The 20,067-nt window shown below is 33.1% G+C and overlaps 1 long non-coding RNA gene across 1 annotated transcript; it reads left to right on the plus strand.

Annotated features, from left to right (window-relative positions):
- Positions 1–8,240: 8,240 nt before the first annotated feature.
- On the plus strand, positions 8,241–19,799 carry LOC146992922 (uncharacterized). The gene is made up of 3 exons (XR_015038821.1): positions 8,241–8,363; positions 16,724–16,813; positions 19,618–19,799. It is a non-coding gene; the product is annotated as an uncharacterized LOC146992922 (long non-coding RNA).
- Positions 19,800–20,067: the final 268 nt, after the last annotated feature.

The following is a 20,067-nucleotide window of genomic DNA, read 5'->3' on the forward strand; positions in this document are numbered from 1 at the left end:
CAGATGTCCTGAGGACTTCACCAATTTCACATCCTCAGGACATTCATACTGCATTGTCCAGGGAACTTCGGCTGTCAAACACTCTGAGGATATTTGTTCTCAAATTTACCAGTTTTAGTTTTTTGACTTTGCACATCTGAAACTTGCACATTATTTAATTTTCATATGTATTTTACTAAGTTGTTTCTAAATGCTGTACACTAAAAATATTGATATGATTGATAATTCATTCTTGTTATTTTGTTATTAATTTTAACTGCTATTTTTTCTGACGTTTTTAAAAATTATTTAATCATGAAAAGATTTTTTTCAATGGATTAGTATTTTCTAGAATATTTGTTAATTCCAAATAACATATATTTTTTTATAAAAAATGTATAAATTACTTAGAGATAACAAACCCTACTATAAATACAGTTGAAACTGGATTTTTTTTTATTATTATTATGGAAACGAATTTTTTTTAATTAGGGTGTAGAGATATTAGGTATTTTTTGGAAGCAGGAAAGATGAAAAATTAGCAACTGCCTTCGCCGAGAATCGAACCACGGACCTCTGAAATACCGACCCAGAGTGCAGATCCACTACACCACAACGGCACACTAGGAAAGCTGGAGAAATAATCTTATATTACCTCCCTTTTTAAAGAGCGACTTTTTTTTAAAGGGGGACTCAATCGCTAAATTCTGAGTGTGGATATATCTCTTCCAACACCCTTTTAGTTCGGACGCCACTGTAGAGACATTAGGATTTTTTTGGAATGACGGAGAGATGAAAAATTAGCAACCGCCTTCGCCGGGAGTCGAACCACGGACCTCTGAATTACTGGCCCAGCGGGCAGAACCACTATACAACGAAGGCACTCTAGGAAAGCGGGAGAAATAACTTATAAGGGGGGAGAAATTTCCCCCTAATTACAGTGTAAGGATCTTAAGTTTTACTAACGTTTATTTTATTTTAAATCTTTACTATCACTTCTTATTTTCTACTTCCGGCCAGAATTAAAAGCGTTAACGTATTTATGCAAAATTTGTCTGGCGAACGCCAAGTACTTAAGTTGTGGCTTTTTGCCAAGCGAGAGAGAGGAAGCAGTTAGTCGAAGCAGGCCGCTTACCTTAGAAGTTTTACTCAGTTCCTGGTTGCCTTTCAGGCCAGAGGTTTAATCCTCTTGATAACTTTAAACGTATTGTAGTGTTAGCAGTTCTCTGTACTACATACGGCTTCCTGTTAATATAAGGCCAATCTTCCACGTTTATTATTATAAAGTTAAATTAGAGTTTAGTTATATTTTTATATTCTTACGTTTAGACCACGAGTAGTGGGTCTTTGTATTCCGAAGTACGGAAATTATTGTAAATAGAGAAGAATAAAGGGTTTCGTATACCCTTCTTGTGTATCCTGTCTACTTCATACAGTTATTGAACATAGCTTTAGTAAGCTCTCTGTTCCGAGTCAGGTCCTTGCATGTTCCCGAAGAAAGTAAGACGGAACATTGAACCTGATAGTGGCGCCCGACGAAGAAGAATAACCATGGCCGAGTTTCAAGAAGAACCTGTGCTGCCTGCAGAAGCGGCTCAGAATCCAGAAATGCCAGCTGCCTCCCTGGAAGGATTTGGTTACATCGTCCAGACCATGCGCGCTTCGATGGAACCAGAAGCAACATTTAATGGAAACTCACCGGTAACCAGTTTTTTGGAAAAATTGGATGACCACTTCATGCTCTACCCCGTGCACGAATTTCAAAAAGTTACCTTAGCTACCAGCGCTTTGAGGGGCCAAGCGCTTAATTGGTTCAAATGTATAGGCAGAAGTCTCTTGGGTCAAGCAGGAAGTCCCACTTATACTTGCGAAAATTTCAAGACTGCCCTACTAAAAGCCTTCCCTGTTGTAAGGGATCGTGCGAAATTAGAAACGGAACTCTCAGTATATATCAGCAAAGAATCGAAAATCTCTCAAGCTTTATTTTAAGAAAAATTCATGTCTTCAAACTCTTGTATGGAAACCGTCCGGATCCTGAAATAATTCAAGTGATTTTGCCGAGGTTACTGCCCCAAGTGCAAGACTTTATTGAATTAAGAAATCCGACTACACTGGAAAAGTTATTTGAGCTAGCAATCCAGTTTGAAAGTAGAAGAACGGCGGACATTGAAAGAAGACGCCAATATCAACAGCGAAACCAATTTGGTGCGCCAAGACTACAGCAAACTCAAGCACACGGCTACGGAAGCAAAGCGAATCAGTGGGCAAGGAAACCCGAGCATTCAAAAACAGCCGGCGAACGTCCACAGTTCAATAGCAATCCAGGAAAAAAGTCTCAAGGCCAGTGGAAAAAGAAGGAAAGCACGGAAATGAAAAATAATTTAAACTAAAACGGATTTCTGCTGACGGGAGGGTGCGGAAATCCGAAGGCCACGAAAACCCCTCTTCCTTCAAGTTAAATACAGTAATGGTGAAAAATTTGACTCTTCCGAAGATTGAAATGTTGGTGAATAATATCCCAGCCACCGCAATCCTGGATACAGGCGCGCAGTGTTCCTGTGTGGCAGAAGATTTTTTTAGGAAGTATTTTCGGAAATACCGCATATATAATTCGGATAATACGACAGTGTTAGCTGCGCAAGGAGAAACATGTAAGTGTATAGGTAAATTACCACTGTATGTCCGTATCAAGGCCGAACAAGTAAAGGTTATGTTTTTCATAGTAAAGAATCTGCAAGCACATATTATTTTAGGAATAGATTTTCTTTCAGAGGCACAAGCAACGCTGGATTTTAATGAAGCGTCCCTTAAGCTGACGATGAAACCAGTTCGTGGAGAAAAGGCTGAACCGCGGAAGTTAAATCTTGACCACCTGCCTAATGAAGAGCAACGAAGAATCCGACAAGTGGTAAGTGAATTTGCTTCGTTATTTAGTGATATTCCAGGATTTACTCAGGTTACTAACCATAGTATTGACACCGGAGATTCAATGCCAGTTCGCCACAAACCATACCGGTATGATAAGAATAAACAAAAAATTATAGAATGGCATATCACCGATATGCTACGTAAAAATATCATAACGGCCATCTCAAGTAGTTATGCTAACCCGGTGGTTTTATATAAGAAAAATAATGACTATCCTTTGACACATCCAAAAAGGTGGACATTCGCAATTGACTACCGTAAATTAAACTCCATAACTAAATATCCGGTATATCCGTTACCTATTATTGAAGAAATTCTAAGGAACATAACATCCACCAAATATATGACGACTTTAGACTTAACGACTGGTTATTTTCAAATAGGGGTTAGGCCTGAGGACGTGCCTAAGAGTGCTTTTATAACCAAGTCTGGCACTTATGCATTTCTGCGTATGCCGTTTGGCCTTTCAGGGGCACCGGCAACATTTCAGCGATGTATGGACATTGTGTTAAGGCCTGTTCTTGGAAAGCCCACATTTATCTACTTAGACGATATCATTATTACGAGTGATAATCTCGACCAACATGTACAGGATTTAAGACAGGTGTTTTCTTTACTAAATGAGGCCGGTCTAAAAGTTAATGTCGAAAAGTGCAAATTTGCAGCCCCTGAATTAAAATATTTAGGTTACAAAATATCTCAGAAAGGAATCGAGACAGACGAATCAAAAATAATCGCTGTACAAAAGTATCCGACTCCAAACACAGCGAAGAAGCTCTCTTCTTTTCTAGGACTTTGTTCATATTATAGGTCCTTTATAAAAGATTTTGCAGCTATTGCTGAACCATTGTTAAAATTAAAAAGGAAAAAGGCAAGATTCTCGTGGACGGCCGAAGCCAATAGTGCTTTCGAAAAATTAAAACAAGCATTAACGCAAGCCCCTGTGTTGAAATTTCCTGAAAAGGATGAGAATTTAGAAATTTCAGCGGATGCTTCGGATTATGCGGTAGGAACGGTACTTTCGCAAAATGAGCAGCCCGTGGCATTTTTTACCCGAACTTTAAATCAAACACAAAGAAACTATTCCGCGACCGAGAGAGAGGCACTTGCAGTTCTGTTAGCAGTGCAAAAGTTCCGAGTCTATTTTGGAAAGGCGCCAATAACAGTGTACTCTGATCATGCGGCGGTAACTAGATTGTACTCAGGGAAAAACTTATCCCCAAGGTTAATAAGATGGGCACTCAAGCTACAAGAATATAATCTGGTAATCAAGCATACCCCCGGAAAGGAAAATATCGTAGCAGATGCCCTATCCAGAATTAAAATAGATGAGATAATAAAATAAATAGGATCCTGAAAATTTTAGCCACCAAGATATTGTGGCGATAAGAAATAGGGCGGCCCTTTACGAACTAATAGATGGTCTATTATTTTATACAAAAACTACGAATTCCAACAACGAATTTCCACCTGTTATCCCAGCTAGTCTTAGATTAGATATCCTGCAGGAGCTCCATGATAGCCCTTTAGCTTCTCATGCTGGTATTCGAAAAACTATCCAACGCGTACGCGAGGCAGTCTATTTACCTGAACTGCAAAAGTTAACAAGGGCGTATGTCCAGTCCTGCCCAACATGTCAAGCAGTTAATTATATTAATTTCCGCCCGACCGGGTTTCTAAATAGTATTAAATCCGAATTTCCAAATGAAATAATTGGCATCGTTTTATTGGGCCATTTCCCAAAAAGTCAGTTAAATAAAAGTCGCTATCTCCTTGTTATGGTTGACCATTTTAGTAAGTGGACCGAAATTGTTCCCTTAAAACGAGCCTCCGCGAAATTAGTTACTGATTCTATTTTAAATAAATATATTTTAAAATACGGGGCGCCCCTAAAAGTTATATCGGATAATGGTCCTCAATTTGTAAGTAATGTATTTGAAGACATGTGCCAAAAACTGGGCATACGTCATTTAAAAATGGTCCCGTATCGGCCGCAATCAAATATAGCGGAACGGGTCAATAGAAATATAGTGAAAATTATCCGTAGTTATGTTAAAAATTTTCATAAAAGCTGGGATAACTATGTAAATGAATTTGCTTTCGCCCTTAGGACCGCAAAACATGATACAACGGGCAAAACTCCTGCTGAGTTATTTTTAGGCAGAAAGATTATAACGCCGTTAGATAAGTTATTTTATGTGCAACAAAGAGCCCCAGAATTTAAAATGGGTGATATAGAAAAACTAATTAAAGAAGCAAAAAAGAGTACTGAAGTAGCACTGAGAAAACAAAAGCTGTATTATGACTTGAAACGACGGGGAGTAACTTATAAAGTAGGGGATGAAGTATTAAAAATAAGGCATTCACTTTCTTCAGCACCAGAAGATAAAACTGCCAAATTTTTTCCACGATTTGAAGGACCATATGTCATAGAAAAAATAACTCACGCTGTAGTAGTGTTAAAAGCCAGGAATGGTGAAACCTGCTCAGCAAACATTGATCAAATCAAACCCTACTATGATCGTAATAAAATGCAAATATTTACAGATCTTTTGCAGGATCCGGCACGGCAGACACGGCAGGCTCAAGCTGCAGAGGTGGAACAACGACAAGTACAAGGGCAAGCCATTAAGAGGCAGGAGCAAGTGAAAAGAAAGTTTCCCCGCGGGAAAATTGAAGGTAACAAGAAAAAGAAGCCGTTCCACCGTCCAGAAAAGAGAGCTCACGAACACCCCCAGAATGAAGAAGGGAGAAGGACGACGTATGCAAAGAGCGCCAGAAGAAATGACGGCAACTATAACCCGGCTCTAAAACGGAAGATCTACTCATCCGACAGGACTCTCCGCAGCAAATGTCGCCGAACTGCGGAAGGGCCACCAGCGGCGGAGGAAATGTTACAAGGAAAATTTGAACGGCCAGCAACGAGGTCCAAGCAGGAACGCGAAAGAAGTTTTCCAGTTCCGCCAAGACCAGCTGCCATCAAACGGCCAAGACCACAGGCAGAGGCGAAAAAGAAGGTATTCAAGGGTGACCGAACTGGAGAAAAAAGAAAGCTTCTAGAGGAAGGCACTGAAGGGCGAGCCCGTACAAGAAGGAGGATAAATCAAACAAGAATCTACACTATCTTCAGGACTGGGCTCAGAAAAGAATGTCCGAATATCATAAAGATAAGTAAAATTTTATGTTACTTTGCAAACTTAAGTTAATCTTTCATTCTTCTGCAAGTGGCAGAGTTCAAGAAGTTTTACCTCATGCGAGGTCTACCTTTATCGCCAAAAAGGGAGATAAATGAGTTGTTACCGATTTTGGTATTATGTTTTTCAATTACTCGCGCGTAAAACTAAAGTTGATGTATAATAGCGATGTGTAAATACTTAAATATTGTAAAAGTTATTGTATAAATTTTATTTAAAACATTCTGGCAAGAAAGAAGTTTTAGTCTGAAAGACTTTTTGAAATGTAGTATTTCAATGTAGAAGAATTGGCACTTGCTTTGAAAAGAATAGAAGTTAACAATGTACTACTAATGTATGTTTTCAAATGCATAAAATTAACGGCATGTTAATATGTTCTTATATAAAATGTGAACTGTTATTTTAAATGTTAAGAAATACCGTGATATGGTAAAAGTGAAAGTAAGGTTAAAAAAATTTTTTTTTTATTCGTGTGACTCTAAAAAGACCAAATCATGGTGAATATGTGTTAAAGGTTGAATGAATATAGTTAGGCTCTCTGACGCTACACTTAAGAGTTAGCCACTTTCAGAATAGTACCTCAGGGTTTAGAGTTGAAATTAGGGTGTGTTACGAGGTCTTGGTATGTTGAATTTTAACACGTAGTGTTTTGATTGTAGGAGGAAGTGTTGAACACGTATACATAAACACATTCCTGTTTGGTGTTCTTTTACAACACATGTCAGAGAGCACGGGGAGAGATAATTAAAATAGTCATGAATGAAATAAGAATGTTAAGAGAAATATAAATATGCATGTTACTTGCCATTTCATTGTGTAACATTTCATTAAACTAGTTTTCCTTCCAGATCTCTGAAAGGAACCAGATTTGAATAAAAGCTCCTGTTTAGATGCAGTACAGATGAAAAAAAAATTGCGTGTCCTGGGAGCTGCTATTGTAAAAACAAATTTCTTTTTTTTTTAATTTCTAGTTTCTAGTAAGGAATGTTTGTAAAAGATTGGCCTCGCGTTAGATTCTAGAGCTAAAAGTTTTCAACAAGGTCGTTTTAGACCTCAGTTTCAAACTAATTAACTCTGGCGGGAAGTATGTAAGGATCTTAAGTTTTACTAACGTTTATTTTATTTTAAATCTTTACTATCACTTCTTATTTTCTACTTCCGGCCAGAATTAAAAGCTGTTAACGTATTTATACAAAATTTGTCTGGCGAACGCCAAGTACTTAAGTTGTGGCTTTTTGCCAAGCGAGAGAGAGGAAGCAGTTAGTCGAAGCAGGCCGCTTACCTTAGAAGTTTTACTCAGTTGCTGGTTGCCTTCCAGGCCAGAGGTTTAATCCTCTTGATAACTTTAAACGTATTGTAGTGTTAGCAGTTCTCTGTACTACATACGGCTTCCTGTTAATATAAGGCCAATCTTCCACGTTTATTATTTTAAAGTTAAATTAGAGTTTAGTTATATTTTTATATTCTTACGTTTAGACCACGAGTAGTGGGTCTTTGTATTCCGAAGTAGGGAAATTATTGTAAATAGAGAAGAATAAAGGGTTTTGTATACCCTTCTTGTGTATCCTGTCTACTTCCCATAGTTATTGAACATAGCTTTAGTAAGCTCTCTGTTCCGAGTCAGGTCCTTGCATGTTCCCGAAGAAAGTAAGACGGAACATTGAACCTGATAACAGGAGTGAAAATGTTTTTCAATCGCGCGATCTGTTATTAATATTGAATTACAGTCGGGCGATAATTTCGCAGTAAAAATAATTCTCTGAATTCTATCCAAGATTCCAGAAGCTTTGGTCGTCTTAGATAAATAATGCTTAATATCAATATTTATTTATAATCTTAGAACTATTGGTCACTTTCAGAAGTGGTCGTTTGAGAGGCGATATTCTATATATTTATTTACTGATACTCTCAGATTCCAAAATTTGCTTATATTCTCAGAAATATTGGACGGAAGGTGGTCGTCCCATACATGCAAAATTTTACGTACATTTCATTAAAAATGAATTAGGTATTATTTAAGTATTTCCCTATTAATTAATTAATTAGATAAAGAAAAATTATGAAATAGTACTGTTTATTACGGAATAATGTAGGGAGTTCTGCAGAACTATATTCTTTCGCGTCATTGCACATTGTATCCGGCAAACTACTAGTTCCTCGTATTCTTCCGCAAATCCGTTAACATCTGTCTGATTTGAAACGAAATCCAAAATGGCTGCGCTATGAGGTTTATTTGTATGGATATTTTTTATTCCATGAAAGGTAAGTTCAGTTGCAATACTTGTATGTTTACTTTTTTTGCTTTTCGAATTTATGTCATTTTGACAGTTAAATGTTTCACAGCTTTATGAATTGTTACCTTTCTGTTGTGAATTACGTGTATCTCAATGGCTGGTTGTCTTTTCAAATATCGAATTTGCCCTGATATCCAAATGTTTACGACTGAATTTTTTTTAGTCTAGTTTATGCATTCAGTTTCAAAATAATATGTGTGATAAGATTGCTTATTATTTTATTGCAGCAATAAATTTATGTTAAATAGTTTGAACAATTGTATAAAAATAAGATTTTGCTTTATTTTGTCCCAAATATGTATGGTTGAAACATTATCTTAATCTAGTTTGTAATTCAAGTTTTTTTGGGGGTACTGTTCTGTTATCGGGACCAGAATTGGAATTGTATGAACCTGTGTTTGTAGGTATGTGCATAGATGTGTATATGTAGACACACACACATACAAATATACAAGCATACATAAATACATTTCTGAACCCGGTCCTGATAACAGAATAGTACCTTTTTTTAATCTTTTTTGAATATTTTATAAAAGGATTAAGCATTTTTAGAACTGCATATCATTTTAAGATTCGACTTAAAGGAAGACAAAATATGGTCATTCAATCAAATACTTATGATTGCTTTTAACATTTTCTCATAAATATTGTTTGCATTTTTATTGTATTTAAAATACTTTAGTTATGTAAAGTGAACATGAGAATATTAGGAAAGCTGAAGAATATGAATAGCTACCATAATACATGTATTTTTTCATCGAGCCCATTGTTTTAGAAACCAATGCACCATTATTATATGCTGGCTTATTTTATAGTTATATGCAGTTTAATTTTATGTTCATGTTACTGTAGTATTGTCATTATAATAAAAGTATTGATAATTTTTGTTGAATCTTGCAAGTTGCCTAACATTCAGAATTATTACTACCGAATTTTACTGATAGGTTTTTTTGAGTTGACATAATCTGTCTGATAAATAAAATAAACTGGTGGTGTTTAAATTATATGCATTTCTCTTAATGTTTCATTGAAAGTGAGTTGGAAATATAAATGCTATCCAGAAAAGTGAATTCTTTTTGCCTGAAATAACAAACTGTACTAAATGATTAATGTTTATATCATTTTAGAAATGTTAATATTAAAGTTTCTCCCCTTCTCTTCTTTGATTTTGAAATAATTTATAATAAAATATGCATAAGTGTAATTAATGTGAAGTGTCATTCAATAATATAATTTATTTTTACTGATATTTTTATATTTCTTATCTGGGTTTTCTTTTGGTGTTAGAAGGGGGAAAAGACTGTAATGTTTTAATTAAGGAAATAATTAAAACATTACAGTCTTTTAAATAACACAATTACAGTAATGTTTATTGAAGCAATCAATACTGTGTGATCGCCAGTGATTGAATAATGTTAAAATGCATTGTTCATAAGGAAATTTGCTATCTTTGTATTATAGTTTTTATTTTGACACAAGCTGAAATTTGAATTATTGGAAGCACTTTGAAAACCCAAATTATTTCCTGAGTCATTAATCAGGCCAATATATAACATACAAATTTTCATACAAAATTATTTCTTTGAGCATATTATAAAGAGCTCATTTAATTTTATTATTTGTACAAATTTTAGACAAAAGTAGCATGTAACAGTTAAAGATTTATTGAAGCCTACTTGTTACTTATGGTAACAAAGAAGTGTGAAAGATATTGTCACATTAGCGAACATGACTATCATTGATGCTTAGTTTAGTAATTTAATAATATATTGAGAAATGCTAGAAACTTTCAGAAGTAGACATTTCGGAAATGATGGGCTTCATAAGAAATTTACATGGTTTTATTATTTATTCTTTAATTAAGAATGGATTTTAGATGTTCATGTGAAAGAATTCTGTTTAATTATATGTGAAAGAATTGTTAAAGTTTGGCATTTAAAAAAATGAATTAATAATATGCAATTATCTTTTTATTATACATATATTACTATATATTTCTAATGAACTATGTAAATGTCAGTGCTAAACAATTGCGATACTATTGTCAGGGAAATTTTTCCATCTACATGAAAAATTTTGATACTTTCTGATCATCTGCCCTCACAGCTTCAACTTATGCTACAACTGCAAGAGTATGTACACGATAATAGCAAACTATGAATAAGCATACCCTGCTAAAAAAGCCCCGTAGAAACCCATAAAATTTTTTTACGGGGAATTGGCCTACGGGTACCCGTACAGCTCTGTGGGTACCCGTAGGCCAAATCCCCATAAAAACCCACAGACAGAAACCCGTACAACTGTACGGGTACCCGTAGGCCAAATCCCCGTAAAAACCCATAGAAAGAAACCCGTATGGTTGTACAGGTACCCGTAGGCCAAATACCCATAAAAAGAAACCTGTATGTTTGTTGTTTGTACGGGTACCCATAGGCCAAATACCCGTAAAAACCCATAGAAAGAAACCTGCACGGCTGTATAGGTACCTGTAGGCGAAATACCCGTAATAAACCTGTAAACAGAAACCCGTACGACTGTATGGTTACGAGTAGGCCAAATCTCTGTAGAACTGTAGGCACTATAAACAAAATCCCAGTAAAAACCCATAGCCAAAAATCAAAACTTTATATGCATATCCATTGGCCAAATTTCCATTAAAAAAATGGATATTCCGCAGGTCTATGCCTTGTAAAAACCAGTAAACAAAAGCATGTACACCTATACAGGCACCCATACGCCAAATCCTGTAAAAACCACTACACAAAAATCCACAGACCAATAAAGGTACCTCTTGGAAAAATCGCTGCACAAAACCCATAAACAGAACCAATAGCATTATACCATAGTGGAGTATCCATACATAGAATTGTACATAGAACGGGTATCCATATACAGAATCCCTATAAAAAACAATACACAAAAATAGAACTGTAAATCAAATTTCCATAAAAACATAAACCAGCAGAAGTACATAATTAGCACTGATGAAATGTACAGAACTAAATTGCGGAGAAAGCATGTAAAGTAATTTTAAATAAAACTCAATGCGAATAAATAAAAATTTTAAAATATCTACAAGCCCGTCCTTCTTAATGCACGTCAATATCTATAAACATATTACAAAATATTTGTATAAATTCTCTTTACAAAATTTTAAACTACCTTTATATAATTCTGAAAATAAAATGAATAGAAAGATAATAACCAAAGTCATGATTCACAACCATCGAATGATATATGTACATCTATATATGTAAGAAAAATAAGGAATATGCAAAAGATTAAATTAGCTGCGTAAAATTAATTTTCCTTCTCTATTCTAAAAACAGTAATCTTTCTGCACTGCATCATTTGGAGATTAATTCATGTCATATGACTCTTACATAATTTGATGTTGTAAAAGAAACTAAAACTCAAACAGCCAATAGTAATTTTACAGTATTAACTATCAAAGACGAGTAAAAATGCATCGAGAACCAAAATTAACTCGTCTGAATTAAGATTTCACCCTTAATGTAACGCATTTGCTTTTTACGCTTTGTATTAGCTGGATTGCAGTCTGTCTGCTCCTTGTTTCTTACTACACATTTATCAAAAATGTTAATTTTTGGAATAGGCATAAATAATGGGCCAACTTGTTTGTGGCTGCAACATATTTGCTGAAAGAAAAGTTGAATTAAATCTACCTCGACTGCCAAATTTCTTATTCATTGCGGATTGGAGTTTCAACGTCTCTAAGCCATCAAAATTCTTGCTGTTCATTACGGATTTAGCTGCTTGTATTCGACTACAGAATCTATTACATATATATATAATATCATTTCATTTGATGGTTGCGAATCATTACTTTGACTGTATATATATTATTGATTTCATTATAAATATATACATATAGTACTGTACCTCACTGCATATATTTGTATTTCAGTTCTTTAATTGGGAAATTAAACAATTGTATTTAATCACATCAGCTTGTTTAACAATTTGATACCTAATGAGAAATGTATTGCCAAAGGATGGAACTTTCTCGCATCTGCTTAAATTTTAAGTTACCTACAATGCACTAAACCAAATTAAAAAACAAAACTAGAAGAAACCCAAATTTTCAGGAAGAGAAACATTATTAACAAGCAAGCAAAAAGAATACGGGACTTGCAAATTAGAAACTTAACATAGAGTTCAAATTTAGCATACTTGCTATCCCCTTAAAGCTCGCTTACCAATGATAGTAACACCCTGCAGCTTATTATGACATGCATACACATAGATGTGTTAAGTGGAAGAAAGGATGAATGCAAGAATATAATGTAGTGAAGAAATAATAATATACAAACACTGTGTCGACCCCTTATTACAATACTTTGAATGTTACCTGTATCTCTCAAAAGATAAATGAAACATGAAGATAACATATAATAAACTTAATAGTACCCAAAATACAATAAATTATATTGTAACAAAATGAATTTTAAAAAATTTACAAGTTTCAACAAATACCAATTCTCAACGCACAGTTCGGGAATTAAGAAAATATCTCATAGCGTATAATGTTTTATTCCGTATCTCACTTTTAGTGCTATATAATCTTCCACAGATTTTATATAAATAAAATCTATAACATAATGGGTATTTATAGTATATGTAGTTCTTGATGTAAAAAAGATCAACTTTCGTACTGTAAAAATTCCATCTATGTGAATAAGTATGAATATACTCATATACACATAATTATACTAAATAACTAATTTAATGAAACTAAATTCCTATAGAAAAATGGGGAAAGTGTAGAATCGCCCACTGCTTGGCGTGTTTTTAAGAATTGCACGTACTCGGTATCCACGTACACATCGACCTATTTTCACTTAAAAAACATCTCAGAATTGCACAAAAATGCCATTGTGCACTCCTTTGACTTTATTCATGTACACATCAACCTATTTTCACTTTAAAAGTCAAAAGAAAATTGACAAAAATCCAGTTCCTTTTACTTTTGTACAAAGTGCCAAATAAATAAGTGGGCGATTCTGCACTTTACCCGAAAAAATATATAAAAATACTATTTACCTATATATATTAATAATTTATTATTACACAAGGTTTTTCATATATCATCTCAAGGGAACATAAATTTAATTAAAGCGATGCATTATTGGAATAAATTTGAGTCAGTGTTTTAGGTGCAAGTTATTTAGATTTCTGTTGTAGAAAGAATACTTGAAATAATGTATAGAAATATTATTTTGAACCATAAAAATTCTCAATAGTAAAATTTAAAGTACTGAAAAGGTAGCTATTGTTTTTGACAGTAGATTATATAATATAAAAATACCTCATGCATTACGCATTTTCTGAAATTACAATGCTAAATGAAATTGATATAGTGCAGTATTTAGCAATAATAACTTTTTGTAAACAAATGTGGCTATATTCGCTTAATTGTAATGACAGTAATTTTAACTGCATTTGTATAAGGCTGAACAGAAGATTTATTTATATGGGTTTTCATCCGCAGAGAACAACCGGATTCCCTGTGGAAGTGATTCCGAAAATAATGTTTAAATATTACTCTAACTATATTTGAAAGCAATGCTATAACATTGCCCTTATAAGACTCATGATCCGAAAAGCTTTGGTTTTAAATGTCTCGTAAAAACTTTCAATTACTTCTGCAAAATTCATACCCACGTAAAAATTACTACACCGAAGTCAATTGATTATACAGCAAAACGTTCCTAAAACAATCAACTCCACAATTCGAGATAATGCGAGTTTCCTGTAGCCTGACAAAACTATGAATGATTTTTAAGTCCTGTTATTTAATTATTGTCCTGACAAATGTGCCATTATCAGAGGTGGTCATTTAAGAAAATAACCACTATATGAGGTTTCAACTAAATGTAATTTTTTTCAAATAAATAATTCACTTTTTATACTCCCAAGACTAGTACATTTAATATTACATAAATCTTATTCACAAATCTATTTCTATTTCAAAAGCAATTTATGAAAAACACATTTGAAATTTTCTTCATCAAACTAATAATAATGAAAATTAAAGTATGCATAAAAATGATTATATGTGTTTTAACAAAATAGCACAAAATATTTAATGTAAAAATGTGGTTCTAGTCTCATACTTGTAAAGAAAAATAGACCAAAAAGAAAAAACAATGTAAGCTACTATGATCATCTAAATTTTCACATAATTTTAAAAAAGATTCCTTAAGCTTGTATGTCTTGTCTACCCCATTCAATAAGTAATAAACACATTAAATACTTCAATGTTTATTTCATTAATAACACTTACCTTTTTTGCTCGCGAAATATAATTAGTACATTTTTTAAAACATAAAAAAACATTCTTTTTGCTCGGCCACATCACATTAGTCGAAAAATTCAAAATTGAATCATGCAAGATCATTTTTAAGTAAGGTATGCTCAAATTTATTAGTACATAATATTCAAATGATAAAGCATGTACATGAACAAGCTTTAAAAAAGTATTTCTAAACTGTAATCAAAAAAATAAATTTTCCAAAATACAGTTTCAGTAGAATGCAAAAACTACATTTCTGCATCTGCACACTGAAACAAATTTTCAAGTCTGAAATTATCACTTTTCAGTCTTTAAGCACATTGTTTTTCAGGATAAAAGTAAAGATTGAAAATCAATTTCACGCTCAGAAACTCCATTTCACAACTAGTCAGTTATCAGCAACGTTCTCTCATACATTAGACACGATTACACGTGCATGGCTTTAGTGGTATATTCATAGTCAGTGCTGGTATTTTATTATTTATTACTAATTTCTAAACAGTAAAACATAGTAAAATTTGTAATACAGTAAATCCTAGTAAATAATATATTGCATTACTACAACCACGAAGAAAATAACACCACCATCACACAACAATAACTAGAGCGGCGCCATATTGCTTGTTTGGGAAACTTCTGAGAGTGGGAGAGGGAGGGGGAATTTTTTCTTCACGTCAGCGTTAACAGGGAGAAAAGTTTTGCGATTGTGAATGAACTTGTTCTCGTTAAAGAGATGTTGGTTGATACCGGTGTTTATTTGTAATATCAGAAATGTAAGTGCTTATGTGTGTGTATTCAGAGAACCAACTCGTAGCAAAAACCACCTCCCTAAGACGACCGCCTCTGAAAGAAACCAGTATTTCTGAAAACATAAGTATACTTTGGTATTGAATATTCCCCCTGTAAGGCGACCATTCACAAAGAAAATTCTGCAAGTGTGTCTGGTCACCTTAGATTCATTCCGTAGATGCAATCTCCCTAAGACGACCACCTCTAAAAGATAAACGTATCTCTGAGAATGTGAGTATCTATTGGTATTCAGCATCACCTCTCTAAGGCGACCACTTGCAAAGATGAATTTTTATTTGCGGCTGGTCGCCTTGGAGAGACCTCGTTGTGTGTGGTGTATATGATTACTGTTATTGTTTCCGAAAAAAAATTTAAATAAAAAAATAGCATATTTAGTAAAAACTCTCTCTAAAACGACCACCTGCGTTTCTAGGTTACTCTGGTGGTCTTAAAGAGATCATATTTTCATTCTGTTAATTTTATTGTTTACAAGAAGTATATTAACGTCAGATAAAAAAATAGCACAAACCCATATAAACCAACAAAAGATTTATTATTATATTGATACCAGTAAGAAAACCAGTAAAAGTCAATATAAACCTATACAAACCAGTACAAAGTTCTGCCATTGAATGTTGGTTGTATGGGTGTCAATTGATACCAGTAAGAAAAACCCACAGAGATCAATAGAAACCAGTAAAAGTCAATAGAGACCATCAAAAATTCTATAGGTACCAGTAGAAAGTTTTACTGGTTTCTATGGGTCATTTTGAAACCAGTAAAAAAAACCCACAGAGACCAACAGAAACCAGTAAAAGTCAATAAAAACCCATAAAAAGTTTTACTGGTTTCTATGGGGCATTTTTAGTAGGGTACCACACACATGTATTTACATGCTTTATATTTAATCTTTATTTCTGAATAGTATTCTGTTGCATAAAAAATATGTGAATATTGACCCAATATATATATATTTTTGTGCGTGTGCGTCCTAAAATTTCTTGTTTCTTATAAAGTGCGTATTTGAATTACTACTTGTGAACAGAGCAGTAAATATGAACCAGAAACTAACCAAACAAACATTTTGCCAATTTTCACAGCTTTGCAGATAGTCAGAAAGCACCAAAATTTGTAATTATGTTAAGTTTAAATGATGTTCTATACTTTTGTGTTAATTTTTCTATTCTATTAATTCTATTACTGCGTTATCAAACTTTCTGTAGGAATTTCAACTGGTTAAGATGTTATTACCATGTGGAGAAGAATTTGGTTTTCAAGCTAGAAAAAATTGCAGCTGAAGGATTTTGTAGAAGGTCAGTCAAACTGGTTTTAGTTAATTATAATTTAATTTTGGGGGAAGAATTCTCAAATTTATTTATCATAAGTGTCTAAAGGTCTTCTAAATTAAATTCTGCTTGTTTTTGAAATTTTTCATGACATTCATTCTTTGATGATGATGATTATTATTTTTTTTTAATTTACTAACTTATGTCCAGGCACATAATGTTGCATTTAATGCCATACCTTAAATATTGTAAAATGTTAAAATAATACATTTCACTTAAAAATGTGGTTGTGACAGTAAATTTTCTGTTACATTTAATCATATCTATAAACATTGGTATACATCATTTTTCAATAATCTGTATATTATTTTGTGCATTTCTTTTACAACCAAGATCTGGCATATGGCTTGCTTTTCAAATTGATAACATGGTGTAATAATGTAATCTAATGGTTAAAGTTTACTATGGAACGGGCCAAATTTAATAAATTATTCTTTGATAGAAATTTATTCATGTGTTCAGTGTGTCTCATCTCTTTAAATTGCTAAAGTAAATTTTATGTACTTGCATTTAGGAATTTTGACTGTATCAGAGTAATTTTGTTTCAGTTATTATAACATGCAAGGGAAAAAATTCATACATAGCTCCGTATTTAAAATTAGTTAATTAAAGTCCTTAATAAAGAGGGACGTTTTGTTGTTTTTAATGTCGATAGAGTTTGATTCAAAAATATGCCACATTAAGGCTTACTTTTTAACCTAATTTAAAATTTTCATTACTTTAACATGTCCAATAATTGTTATTTTAACTCCGATATTGTAATAATATCAAAATTCCTTACTTTTTGATAGGTAATCCAAATGTAAAACAAGAAAAGAAAAAATTAAAATGTAGAAGTATATTTATTTCATACCTCTAACAAATAAAAACAACACAAGCACTTTTTACTGTCTATCTGCATAGTGTGGCATGTCCCGTAACACTGAGACTTGTATGGTCAAATCCATGTTTCAGTTAAAGGAAATGCATGCGCAGTCTTCTCATTTTCACTTCAATTAAGGATTCTGTATATACTAGCATAAGAAATCTATTATTTCATGCAGTGTTATACATCAATATTTATAGACAATTGTTGTGGCTATGTTTATTATAATCTTGTTCGCCGTAATGGTTGGAGTGTCTAAACCATCATGCTGTATAAATAAAACTCAAATCTTCCTCTCTGCATACTGCTCCACTAGTGTTTAAACCACTGTGGTGATTATGGTAGAACATCTTTGGTAAAAATTTACTCTACTGTAACCCTTGGCGAATTGTTTCTTTTTTTATATCAAGATCGTCACCTGGGAGGATCGGCACCAATTTCAAGGTGGCCGCTACACAAAACCAAAATAAGAAGTCAAAGACATACACAAACCTTGTGTCCATGTACACATTGACCTATTAAAACAGAGAACTGCACAAACTGGGCAATGTGCACTGCCTTAACTTTGTCCATGTACACGTTGATCTATTTTCACTTTAAGAAAATCAGAAAGTTAAAAATATCATATTTACCAGAAAAAATTCGCCACTGTCTTAACACACAGACAACCAAAAATACAGAAACAGAGAGGAATAAGTTACCAAAAATACATGTTTCCTAACATAAAAATATTAAACAACAAATCTTCTAACAAAAATTAACATACAGAGACGAAAAAAATAAATGAAACGTCATTTTTTTAACATACCTTTTTTTTCACATGCATATGTTTAGGCTTCCCACCACCATCCTCCAGGTAAGCAATTCAATTAAATTTTTCGTCTCTTAGTCACCTCAGACATACTCAAACGATGGTACCCACACCAAAATAATAGCATGTTCAAAATACAAGACCATACCACTTCCGTGCAACTAAACACAGCAATTGAAGAAAAGAATGGTAAGAACCAAAAACCTGGGTCCATACAAAAGGTTTACTATTACAAAAAGTAGCCCAAAACTAAATTTATCACAACACGTTGGCAATATTTGTAGAAATAACTCTTTTTTTATTGACTTTCCAAAGGCTACTTTCGCCAACATTAGGGTTACTGAAAAACTTATTTGACGCAATGGGCTTCCACATTTCACAAACAAGCAATACCACTTTGCGATTTTTTTTCAGACAGAAACCAAGGTGTACCATACAGTAAAGATTAGCCACATCTTCATTTACTACTGTTACAAGTACTTCTTTGATAGATTCAAAAGTTTAAAATTGCATTAACATGATCAGATTTTATTTTCTGCACGTAGCTAACAATTACGTATGTGTTGTCAGATAATTGTTACCAGATGCAGTTAATTATTTTTTACTTGCCAATCTCACGAGACAAGTTTTTTTTTTTTTTTTTTTTTTTTTTTTCTCCTGCAAGACAACTTTACTTTGTGTTGCAAAATAAATTCATTCTCACTCTTTTTGGACTTGCCTACACATTAAATTTAAAATAGTTTTATGATTAGGTAAGATGTGATTATCATAATTTTGTTTCTCTCTTTATCTTGGCAACTTTATATGTTGATTCAGTATCCAGGTTACCTACCAGTGGCTGATTGATAGAACTGCTCCATATGTTCAGCTGGTGGTTTGAGTTTATTTTCTGACATAAAAAATTTTAAAAGGCATCTCCCATGTTTATTTTACTATAATCGAATAATCAAATAATTACTACTCTGTTTATAGGTACTAAATGTTAAAATATTTTAAATGCTTCCTTTAATTTGCATTCTAATAGTCATTTGTTTAAATTTAATTATGAATTATATTCACATATAGTAATTGTGAGTGTTTTTTTTTTTATTTTAGGTGCTGTGAAAGGCAATGACAGAGATCCAGTTTATCAAGAGTTCTTATATACATAAGAATACATGGATATAAGATTGTTTTTCAGGAATTCAAATAAAATGTGATAAATTGGATTAATTAAAAACTATTTTGAATTTTGAAAAGTGTTTTTCCTCTGTAAATCATAATATAGTGCCATAAATTTCTGAATGTGTTTATTTTTCATCCAAATAAATAGGTTTACAAAAATTTGCCATATTAATAGATATTGCAGGATTTAGCATTATTATAAATATTTATTATAGCAGATTTAGCTGAACTACTTTTTTAGTCTCTCTGCAGATGAAGTCACAAAGGTAAGTGGTTAGATATTTTTCTGTATTCCCCATTAAGTAATTTTATCTGGTAAATTACCATTACTTATATACTAAAGGTGAAAGAATAAGCTTTCCTTGGAAATACAAAAATTTG

This window comes from Stegodyphus dumicola, chromosome X2 (genome assembly GCF_044657685.1).
Source record: "Stegodyphus dumicola isolate Sdum_Otavi_A_Nest chromosome X2, ASM4465768v1".
Taxonomy (NCBI): Eukaryota; Metazoa; Arthropoda; class Arachnida; order Araneae; family Eresidae; genus Stegodyphus; species Stegodyphus dumicola.